This window comes from Kryptolebias marmoratus, linkage group LG7, assembly GCF_001649575.2.
Source record: "Kryptolebias marmoratus isolate JLee-2015 linkage group LG7, ASM164957v2, whole genome shotgun sequence".
NCBI lineage: Eukaryota > Metazoa > Chordata > Actinopteri > Cyprinodontiformes > Rivulidae > Kryptolebias > Kryptolebias marmoratus.
This window is the reverse complement of record NC_051436.1, coordinates 3,955,179-3,967,470: the sequence shown is the minus strand read 5'-3', so window position 1 is coordinate 3,967,470 and position 12,292 is coordinate 3,955,179. Positions and strand designations below refer to the sequence as shown.

The 12,292-nt window shown below is 39.6% G+C and overlaps 1 protein-coding gene across 2 annotated transcripts in view; it reads right to left on the bottom strand.

Moving 5' to 3' along the window:
- The window catches only part of nlgn2a (neuroligin 2a), a 261,113-nt gene that overhangs the window by 70,429 nt on the left and 178,392 nt on the right, over positions 1-12,292 (bottom strand). The gene's annotated exons all lie outside the window — the stretch shown is intronic.

Sequence of the window (12,292 nt, the reverse complement as noted above, 5' to 3'; positions counted from 1 at the left end):
AAACAGCGCCACTTCATTTTGTAGGTTTGGGACTCTACATCTTTCAGTTTTGAATTGATGAAGCTTCTTGGATACGAAGCAAAACACATTCACGAGTCAAAACAAGAAGTCCAGTTGGCATATTAGAATTACCACGTCCTAGCTGACTGAGAATTTACACCGTCACAACACACTTGTAGCAGACAGACACCAACGTCACTGCAAATCCATGCGTACAGTTTATTACAGTTTTATTTCTACGCCTGGCCTTTGCTGGGCTCCGCAGAGATGCAGAAGCCAATCCCAGATTTTCCGCATGCAGATGTGTGTTGGGCATATTAACTTTATAACGTGGCCTGCGTGTTTAAGAAAGCAGGTGGAGAAGAAGATGGGGGTCCTGGCAGCGGAGTGACCCGAGTGAGGGAGGGTGTAGGCAGGAGCTGGTTCTGTTCTGGACCTGGGAGGAGGTCCAGGAGCAGCAGGCGGAGGAGAGCAGGTGTAGCCTGGCTCTCACACAGCTCACAGCATCTGCTGCTGGGCCAGTGAGTTACTACAATCGGTCCGTGTTTGGCACATATGTGTGCACGGAGAAGAGTAAAGTCCACGGATGAGTGATCTTATCTCTTCTCTCACTACTCTCCCAGGGCTCCCTTCCTCCTTTCGAGTTATCCGGCTCTCTCTCTCCTGCAGTCCTCTGCTGTCTCATTTTATTAGCTTTGTGTGTGTTGTGCTACAGTCAGAAGTCCTATCACCTTTCTCATTTACCCCCTGTCAATCAAGGCTGCCTGGGCCGACCATGCCCTCGACACAAAACGGTTCTGTCCTTGACCTCATCCTCTCTAAAATGCAAATGACTCACATTCTCGTTGCCGGCAGGAAAAGGCCTCCAACGTGAGCAACAAAACACACACGTTCTCCCCTGGCCTCAGGTGTTGCAGTAGGTAGGTTTGATGGGTTAATGTAGCAGTAATGGTGGGGTAAAAGAGTGGAACAGTCAGGGTTAGCAGAGATCCAGCAGAGAGGACAGTCGATGGCGTCCAGCTGCATCCCAATCCGAACTCCACGGAAGAGGGAGCGCCTGGATGAGCCGGCGTTTCTCCAACAAACGGGATGCTGGCAGGAAAAAGGCTGGGATAATAGGTCAGCGTCAGCATTTTACCCCAGGGGTATTCTGCATGTTGTGATGGAATAATTATGTAGACAAATTCACTTTAAATTAACTTTGAAATGTTATGAAAAGTGTCACAACTGCTGTTTAAGTTGCTGAATTTAGGGCTGCCCTGGGAGTTTCCTGACATGGCAGAGAATACAATGTTTGACAAACTGCCAGATGTCAACAAATGTATTTTCCTTCATTTCCAGGTTCACTGGTTAAATTCGAGGCTCAGCGTGTCGTGGTTTATGGGTTTAGACTGCTTCCTTTGGCCTTCTGAAAAAAATTAAGTGATAAATAACCTGATTACTGAAACTTTATAATTATTTTTGATTTTATCTCAAGTAGGTTTTGTGGCTCTATACATAATGTACTTAGTGAGATGGTAAAAATGGCTTTTCAAACTGTAAAAGTTAGACACATTTATGCCCAAATATGGAGTGTAAATATAATCAAAGACTGCAAGATTGTTACACAAACTAGACATTACAGTAGAATATTGTATTTTTAACAAGAAAGGGAAACACTTTTTGTTATTTTTAATGATATTTTAAAGATAATTGACAATTTTATCAAAAGTAATACCTTGGAATAAATCAAACCAAACAAAATGTTTTTTTAGTGCTAGGGAAATTATTTTTAATGACTGAAACACTTAAATTTGTAAAATATTTTTGCAAGCACAGCTCATACCCCTTTGTTTCCATGTCCGCCTTTGACATTTAGGGAGTAAAAACCTTTTCTCCTTACTTTATAACACAAAAAAGGATCATGACATTCTGCTCCATGATGTTAAAACACATAACATAAAAGCAGAGATAAAAACGGTGAATTAGGACTTTAGTCTTTATCTCTCAGGTATTCAGTTGTTCCAGCTAATCCTTGTTTCATCTTTTTTTTTTTCACAATTACCTCAAGTCTAGACAAATGGTCAGCTTCAGTTTATAGTTTTATACATTTTTAATTTTCTAGCTTTTGCAGCATTTAGAGTTTTCTTTTCAGTTTGCCAGTTTTATTTTTTATCGCCTCATCTACCGGAGTTTTATTTTTAATTTCGGTCCTCCACCCTCCGTCTGTCACCTTTGACATGACAAACACCAATCTGCCTTTTTTTTTTTTACAAAGAACTCTTCAAACAAGGGCGGATTTTATTTAAATATGCACTTCAGCTTTTGCAATAAATATTTGTAATAACTATAAATAAATATATTAATTAAAAAATAGAAAAGAAACATCAAATAAGTCTTTGCAGAGTACAGCTGCCATTTTGTTTTCAAAGTCTAAATCTTTATCTTACATGAAACTCAGTTCTGAAGCAGCCTTGAAAGTTTAATAATCTGTTTACACCTTTTACCATCATATCATTTATTAATGCATTCATTCAACTGCAGAATTCTGGGAAAATATTACTTTTATTTTTTCCTAACGGTCCTCACACTTAATTTATTCTAAATGGCATTTTAAGTAGTTGATAGATGACACTGCATGTACATTTAACAGCGACGTGATTAGAAAACTACAGCAATGGAGGTGCTGATGGCAGCTTGAAAAGACGCCATGTAAACAGAGTCAAAGAAATACAAAAGATTGGAAGAGGCATTAAGACTTTTCTGTTCCGTTATCTGTCATTTCTTTTCACTTTGCAAATTACCAAAAGGTGACAGCATTAGTTTCAAAGTACCTTTTCAACGATAACTGAGAATTGTCAGAGGAAAAAGGCTGAAATCTCTTCAAAATGCATCAAACTTCCTTATTTATTTTCAGTTTATCGCCTCTTTTTTCTATCAAAAGCAAAAGCTTCTTGTTGAGTAAACCATCAAACAGCTTACAGTGCAGGGAAAAAAAAAAAAAAAATGCACAGCCCTGTTGAGTTATGCCATAAAGGTAATTATTACCTCTTTATGTTGACTGCATGCTAATAAAGATCAAAGGCTAACACAAACATCACGCAGCAGATTTCAGCTGCTAACGCCGACTGCTTATCTTCGCAGCAGTGTTTATGCTCGCTGACAGTCCATCTTTATGACTGCCAATCTGTATGTACAGATGCACTGAGCTGCTACTTTAGCTCCCAAAACAACAATGCTGTCCCCCGTGGGAGAAGCGAGTCTCCCCGTTAGCCCCGTAGCGCCGCGCCATGATTCAAACGCCTGTCATCCCCACTGTAATGATGATCCATCCGCAGCCATTACCAGCCCATGGTTTCTCACTTACAAAGCTGATTGTTTGACATGTGAAACATACATCAGCATAATCTGCCCCATTACTCAGTTTTTATAAGAGAGCCCACAGCAAATCATGTGCAAAGAAGGACTAAAGCAAGACGGAACGGGAGACGCGAATAAACACGAATAATTATGGGGAAAGTGGCAGGATTTGAATTCTATCGTGCGTCAGTTTCACAATATTTACTGGCGGAAATTCTGTGTATTACAAGCTTTTCTTTTTCCCTTCCAGAATCATGTGAAATAGCATTATTGTTTTAGAATGGGCCATTTTGCTCCTCACATGGCACAGGTCTTCTTTCAGCAAGTCATCCATGTTTGTACGGAAACCTGAAGTGCCATTCTTGGTTTCAGCCGCTAGGGTCCTAGAACTTCGTAACCCTGCAAACCATATGCATCAACAGCTCGTTTAGTGATAAAACTCCCACGCAAAAAGGTGGCACCAAAACCACAACAGATGAAGAGGACCTTGAGCATGATCACGAGAAAGAAAGAAAGCGATTGTTTTTCTGGGAATACTTTGTTTTATACTTGTCGTTTCCCACATATGAACAATTTATCACTCAAAGATTACACAAACGAGAAAACTGGTTGGATTCCTGGTGATAAATTACTAACATTTACTTTTTTTTTCAGATTTGCCTTTTTTCCACCTGTGGAACCAGGAGTTGAACACTGCCAGGCAGCTGACCACAAATAGTTTGAATACATGAGTTTATTCATTGGCAAGGTCCCGGTGAATAGACTCAGGACCTTGCCAAGTGTATTCATCTGCAACATTTTACCACCACCTTTTGTGTTTGACATTTTTAAGGGGTTATTCAGTTCACCACTAAGCTCAATTGGGACAAAATACACCATCTGAACTCATTTTTTCCCCTGATGAACCCAACCAGGACATTGGTGTTGCCTTTAATTTGTTTGTCCTTCTTATGAATTCTAGTGTTTTTGTTTTTGGCCTTATGTTTTGTTTTCTGAGTTTTGGTTTTGTTCTTGTTGTCTTTGTTTTGTCATCATTTTCCACTTATCCTCAGTTTGCCCTCGTTTGTCTGCCACGCCCGTCTTCACCTGTCAGCAATTGTTTTCACTCACCTGTGCCCACTTCACATCATTATCCTCAGTGTTTAAAACCCGGTCACTTTCTCCACCACCCTGCTGGTTCACAGTCCTTCGTCCCTCGTCTCTCCTCCTCGCCGTTTTGGATTTTGTTCAGTTTGGTTTGTGCTGCCTCGTCAGCCCTTGTTTTGGTTCATTTCTTCAGTTAATAAATTGTTATTTTTATTAGGAAGTCTGCACTCTGGGTTCGCTTCCTTTTCCCCACATCATGACAGTCCTTATGTCCACTTTATGAGTTTACATAAATTAACTTGACAATGCTGGCTGTTCAGCAAAATACCTTTAAGTATCACTTTCACCCCCTCTAACAGTCCCGGGTTAACGTATAAAAACAACAAACTTAAGTTACTTTTTTCTTGTGCTTTGTGACTTGTTCAACCATTCGGGACACAGTTTCCATGTTGGGACCAGCTGTAGACCTGAATAGACAAGAGATCTTGCTTAAAGCTGGCTTTAGATATCTATTGAGCTTTAATTTTTAGTCTAAACTTGGGATGATTTTAGTCTAGATGTCTAAGGACTTCTATGGTCTGTGGTCTTCAGTTAAAATCCAGCTAAAGAAATTGTTCTCTAGCAAAGATCCAGAATATATATATTTAAATTGTCTTTTAATGACAGCCATGCTTGCTTTCTAAACTAACCAGGCCTGTATCTAAAATAAACTACTGCAAATGTTAGAAAAGCTGCTTGGGTCCAGATCCAGGACCCTATTCTCGATGTTTATACTGCACAACTTTTCAATCTGAAGAACGCTCCATAATAATTTCTGCATCATCATTTAAACTAGTTTAAGTGAATGCGGAGCCTCAGGAGGCTTTCCACTTTATCTCTGAAATTGGGCTGGAAACTCCCAGAATAAATACGTTGTGATGGCTACCAGTGACCATCTTTCATATTTATATCCCTCCAGAGAACATTTGAGGGGAGGTGTTCGTTCTGAAAACGACTACAGCTTCATCCATGGTGATCGAACATTTGAGAGGTAAAAGGTTAAAACCCTGTTTCCATTTCCTTCATTCAAGACACGTGATTACTGCTGGGATTAATTTTTCCTAGCAGGATTAAGGTTCAACACTGATAGCGGTGTTTCGCGTTCCAGAGGGGTTAATCTATAGGAGGAGAGGGGGAGGAGAGAATGTGAGAAAATAGAGGGGGAGGAGATGGAAATGGAAGGAGATGCATCCAGGGAGGGAGCATTAAGAACAAGCAGAGGAGGAAACTACGTCTGGGGAGCAATGAGGGAAAAAAAATATGTGAGGAGTCCGAAAACATGCCTGTGACTGTGTTAACGTGTGCACTTCACCTGCTCATGGGAATGTGTGTCAATCCTGGTGTGTGATGGAGGCCAGCTGACGTGTTAATCCCCTCTCAGAATACAGTCGCTGAGCCTGTCCTCCTTCTCAAAGTCACACTCTATACCACCAAACACACACACACTCTTAAGGCACCGCAGTCCTCCTTTTCCCCCCTCTCACAAAGAGTCAATAGGACTTTGCTCATCAATTCTGTCGAGGGTTGCTATGGAGACAGAGTTGAGCAAGTGTGTGTTTGTTGGAGGTGTTCGAGCCGGTGTGTGCGCGTCTTAATATCTTCTCTCGTCCTGTCAGGTCACGTTTCATACTGATTTCCTCTCACACGCACACACTAAAGACCCCCCGCCGAAGCCTTGAGCAGACATTTTTCACATCCACGCTCCCTGAATACCAAAAAGAACAGCCGTGCACGAGGCGGAGTCATTATTAAAGATTCCTCCGGAAATATTCGAGCCTGCGTTCAGAGTATTTAAGAGCCAGACCCTCGCAGCGTTACAAAATATTTCTGCTGCAATTGTTCTGTAGATGACTGCCTGCTCCAGTGCACGCTCACAAGCGGCTCTGCAGGTTTTATTTTTAGCATCACAGGCAAATGGAGCCACCCCGCTTCCTCCCTTCCTCCCCCCTCCTCTTGCTCTCTGCCCTCGCTCTCGTCTCATCTCTCATTCTATATTGTGTGTATCTTGTGTATGATCACACACAGCTCGTGTTTTACGTCGCTCTGAGTGCTGCAGCACCAAAAACAGCTCTTGGCTCTGTACCAAGCTGCTCCCCCCCACACACCTCCCCCTCTCTTTGCTGCTCTCATCATCACTGTTAATGTTTGAATGAATGCATAGTCTCACTTTCATCTCTTGTTCTCCTCCCCTCCCTGTCTGTATCCCACATTGGCAGTGGCGGGATATAAAAACCTCTCTGGGTTGGGGGTGACGTACATACTGTAAAGCACGTCTGTCGCTAAGGCAGCCAAGGCAAGGTCAAGTGCTCAGTGGCCTGGTAAAGCTTTTCATTACATATTTAAATCCACCAAACTCCCCACAGAGACCTCGCCGAAGACCGCCTGCTGCTGCTTTTTCCCTCCCTCCAAACTCGCCTGTCAGGTTGCACATGTGGGTATTTTTCTATATTAGCATATGGACAGAATTAGGCGTGTCCTGCTGTTCGATGGTTAGCATTTGCGTAACACCGGCAGGGCAGGGGATGCAGCTGTTACTAAGTGTGCCAGCGGAGACGAAGAGACAAAATACCACCTCTCCTAATCAGCCAGATGGAAATGAAGATTGGGTTTTAGATTCCCGGTCCTTAATTACCGCCACGTGCTTAGGGTATTTTAGTTTTTCTTATATTTTCAAATATATGTTCTGATATTTAACTTAAAAAATAAAACCTAGAGAAAGTAATTATCAAAAAGAAACTATTCATGTAGTTTTTATGCTAGATTGAAATATAAATTAACTAAATTATCCATACTTGGTTGTTTTTGCTTAAAAAAAAAGAATCTAAATTGGAAATTTTAGAAATATAAGAAACAGACAAGAAACAATTTCCTGTTTAAATAAATTATTCTCAGATGTATTCCCGGCTCAAAATGGCTCTGCTGATTGAGATGCTGTAAAAGGTTAGGATTTAATGAATTGATGGCCAAGCTGTTACAATTTGATCTTCGGGGAAACAAAAAGAAACACTGTAACCAGAAAGAAGAAGAGCTGGAGGACAGTTTAAAGCAGGTGTAATCTTTGATTCAACGGACACTGGAGCAGAGTGCATTTCATTTAAGTTAAAATAAAACATATTTCCAAACACCAAGATTGATAGTTTCTTTAAAAAAAGTATTACTGAAGACTGTTAGTTTTAAATCTTTACTTTCCCTTTCATTCACTAAGGTTAGGAGTGGGCCTTGAATCAAAATTGTTAGTTATATATATAAATCTTATTAAGTTTAGGTTTAAAAATCAAATTGTTAAAATTTATGGCAAGGTGAAAACACACTGTCACAATGTCTACATCAAAATACAAGATGTTTGTATTTTGCTATGGTATAAATGTTTACTGAACATTTTAAATCCACTTTTTTAATAAAAATCATGTATATTTTGAAACAGGAACATACAGTTTCAGAGTATGTGAAGAGGAGAGTCAGATTTCTTTAAATGTTATCAGTGTTTTAATTTTTTATATTAAAACTCATCAAGTAGAGGCGTTCACTAAAAACAAATGTATACTTAGGTCATAAATCAGGGCTAGAAGCATAAAGTTTCATATTTCAGAGCTCAGATAGAGGATACTTCCTTCAATTTTTGACTTGCTGCCATGAATCTGATTTATTAAGTGTTTAGATTTATTGTTTTTTAAAGTATCCAGTCAGAAAAACAAAAAAAACAATCAAACGTAAAGTGTCGAACAATGAAACATGATCAAATTTCGTCTGCGCAGTTTAAAACTGAAAAAATGTTTTCCTCCTGCACCTGTTCAGTCTTACATGTTCATTTCTTGTACTCAGGATGAAAACATCATTATGTACTTTGAAAATGTATAAAATGCCATCTGTCTTATGGGAACAAATTGGATTTTATTCGCTGTTTAGATACAGAGTGATGCAGCTTTATAAGACCTCTTAATTAGTGGAGTAGATTTTTTAAACCACTGAAATGAACCAGTTGTTCCAGCTGATTATATATATGCTCAGGGTAAATAAATCTGTAGAACTTCAAAAATCAGTAAATCAAAACTTAACTTTAAAGCACAGCTGTGAGAACCAGACTTGATGGTAGGTTATCTAACAGCTTAGTTAAATTTCTGCATGTGCATCAGACACAAAAACTGCCCTTATTTATTCAGCGTAGATTTCCCACGACCACATCCAGCGCCTGTATCAATAATTCCTGCCTTGCCCTTCCAAATCAGCGTGTCGGATTGCTGAGGCAAGAACACAAGCACAGCGGAAACCATCACACAGGATATCTGCAGAGCGGACATTGATATGCATGAATGCACGCAGTTACATGTGCTGGAAGCACATCTCCAACCCTCACGCTGACTTTTCTGTGCATCTCTCTGTCTCTGTCACATGGAAATGCAATCCATCACATATAAGATGCACAGGGTGAAAGATTACTCACATTTCTCCCAATCATGACCAAATTGCTCTGGATTGCTCTCATATTTAGGAGATGGCTGTGGCTGTCTGTTTGCATGCAAAATAACAAAGTCTCCTTTCAAATTTGCTTTCTCCTTGAATCGAGCAAGGTTTTGAGAGAAAGGAGGTGCCACTGGAGCACCGAAGGTAGAAGGAGGTAAAGATCCAGAAAAGAAAAGTCCGGATGTACAAATCTTTTATGATGTTTTTACTTTCAGGAAACATCTCTGAGTAGCTGCTGATGAACGCCATCACGTCCAAAACCTGATGTCAGAGCCGCACATGGAGTAGGTAGTTTTGTGTTGTTTAGGCTGATTGTGCACCTCTCGACCTGCTGTGTGCTTCAGGAGTGGTCCATAATTGCAATTAAAGGAAGAACAGCAGTGCAGAGTCTGCAAACTAGTTTGGTTCTATTGGTATCGAAGAAAAACCAAAGAGTTACAACTGTTGCAAAACTGCAGAAAACTAAAGCGAACATACATCTGGTTATACAGAATTTACTTCCTTGCTTCTTCTAGTTATTTTCCTCTGTAATGATATATAGTGGTTACAAAAGTGCTAGAATAAACTTAGCTTCATTCTGAGTGATTTAATAAAAACCAACTAAGCCTTTATTCCCGTTTTCTGGAGATGTCTCACCTTTCATCCAAAGGTTCACTCCGACCCGGATGACCGGTGGCCTGAAGCTGCTAATATAAAAAGATAAAAGTCTCTTTTTTCTAATCCACTTTAAACGCCTTCAATGAAAAAAAAAAAATCTGTTAGTTTTTATCCATTTAAATTTTAAAACATCTTTCTAATGATGGCATTAAAAAAAAAAATTAAAAAAAAGACTATAAAGATGAAACTTCAGCATGACTAAAACTTGGCGTACGATTTTGCCATGAGAGCAAATTCTGTGGCAATTAGTATCAGAATCATTAACATTTATCATATTAAATCCCACAAACGGACTTTCATGATGTAGTCAAGCCCTTTCAAGCAAAAATATGGAATATTTATACAGTCTGAGAGGTTATTTCCCTGTTTTCTGTATCTTAGTACAACCTTACAACAAAAGAAAACTGTTAAAGGTGCAGCTTCAGTGTCACAGAGGTCATGGAGGAACGGGTTTGATAAGCTGAAAGATCTTTTAGGCAACACACTTTACTCCTCATTCCTCCCCATATGCTCAGCAGTGTTAGAGTGAGGACATACTGTCAAAGTAAATGTATAATTAAAATAAACCTGTAAATAAATGAATGAGGAGCATGTGGTGAAGGACTTATAGAACCAATGTGATGTTAAAAAAGGTGCTATAAAGTTAACAGTTTAATCAGCTTACTGGAAATAAGTCTTTTCAGGACGGAGTGGCTTTTACAAGGGACTCTTGAAATCGTCTTGAAACATTTGCACTTTTTTTTTCAAATCATCTTTAATCAGTTGCAATTAAATTAAAATTTGAGCATGTTCGAACATTCGCTCGACGAATTTTCTCTCAAAAAAGTTGCAGACAGGCCACAATTTCCAAACAAAACTAGACGCAGCCCAGGAAAAATACTGGCTACAAGAAGACTATGACCCTGTAGATTCAGCAGATCAGGCTGGAAATCAATGGTCATTTTCTTATTAAAATTCAAGAATGATTTGATGCACTAATTTAGCTACAAAATGACGGGGCAATACTTATGAAAGGTTCTTCTTCCAATAGTATCAACACGTTCCAATGCTCCAAATTTATTTGTTCCTAAAATATGCAGTTCTGCTTCATGCATCTCAAGTAACGGTCACATTACAGATTAAACACCTTCCTGAATCCAGCATCAGTGAAGAATATAATTTTATAGAGCTGAACTGGAGTCCGTGTAATTCAGTTTGAACTGGGCCCATTTTCTTTTTATTCTTTGGCATCCTGAGCTTATTTTTTCATCAGAACTTTTTTTAAAACAAACTGCAACTGAACTCGGCAACACTGATTATACTTCGGCACAACATATCCTGCACGCTCCCGCATCGTGGATCTCAGGTAATAGTCACATTATAGACGGCATTTTCTTATCAACTTGAGAAATGCTGATGAGTTTAATAAAGAAGCCCCAAAAAGCAAACACTTTAGGTAATTACATGCAAATGAAAATCTGTCACCACTGTAGAGGCAGTGTAAGTGCTCGAAAAACAACCCAGTAATGTCCTTTAAGAGTGCCACCAAACAAATCAAAGCCAGACAGCTTCTTTTTTTAAACAGCTTCCAGGAGCCAACTCTCTTTCCAGCTAATGAAATATCTAACGCACTTAGTTTCCTTTGGTTTGCACCTGCCTCCTTGGAGGCATGTTCCTCCTCTCAGAGCTAAATTACTTGATCTCAATGGAGCGAGACAGACTGCGGTGAGTAACAAAGGGGAGAAGTCGAGTGTATTTTCTGCAAAAGGATGACGAGCTCGTGGAGGAGAGCTAAGCTGGTAGACATTCTTTTTTTTTTTGATTGTCATATTTGAATACGACAGATCTGAGCAGACTGGTTACGTTGTGCAACATTTGGTCTGCAAAACCTTTCTAAACACTTCCTCAATCCATCATTTATACTGCACCACACCAACCGAATCACTCTCTGGAGGTATTTCCGTTTCTTTTAACAACTGTTTGAGAATGACTTCTACAGCCACAAAACAGCTATTTTTAAAAGGCTGGAGATGCAGGAACGGGAATGCTGGTAAAGTTATTTGTGAGGTGCATTTCTGTGTCAGTAAAAATGGCCGAAGTGTCTGATTTGCATCTCTTTCTCCTCTTCTCTCTCTCATAAAGCATTTTCTATGAGGGTAACAGGCAAACAAAGGACTCTGCAGCCCAATAAATAACAGAACAGAAGCCATGTTATGGTGGAGCAAGACGAAAGTCTAAGGTCAAGGATAATTCTCCTTTGAGCCTATATAAATGTAACAGAAATTAAAAAAAATACAACTCAAGCAGAAGCCTCTGGTAACTCACTGCTTACAGTAGATGCCATTTTTATTGAGCCTCTAATTAAAGTTGAATGTTCGTCCAGTGATTTGAGAAAATGTGAGGTTTTAAATCTACTAAGAGTTAAATATTTAGCTGAAGTAAAGACGTACTAACTGTCGTGTAATCACAGGAAGAAACAAATCCTCCTATTAACCTTTATTGATGGATATTTGGCTTGTATCTAAAGTCCAACACACCTAAATGCAGTGATTTTCTGGTCGGGTGCTTGCAGTGGTTTGTACCATTGGTATGCTAATTATTTGTTTCTGCCATGCATCCCTTTGTGGACTTAAACAAAACTGACTGCAGCAAGAGCTGACAATGAGCAAAAGAGGAGGGCATGGAAACGACTGAATATAAAGGCAGAGCTGATGAGGTAGTTGGGAACAGG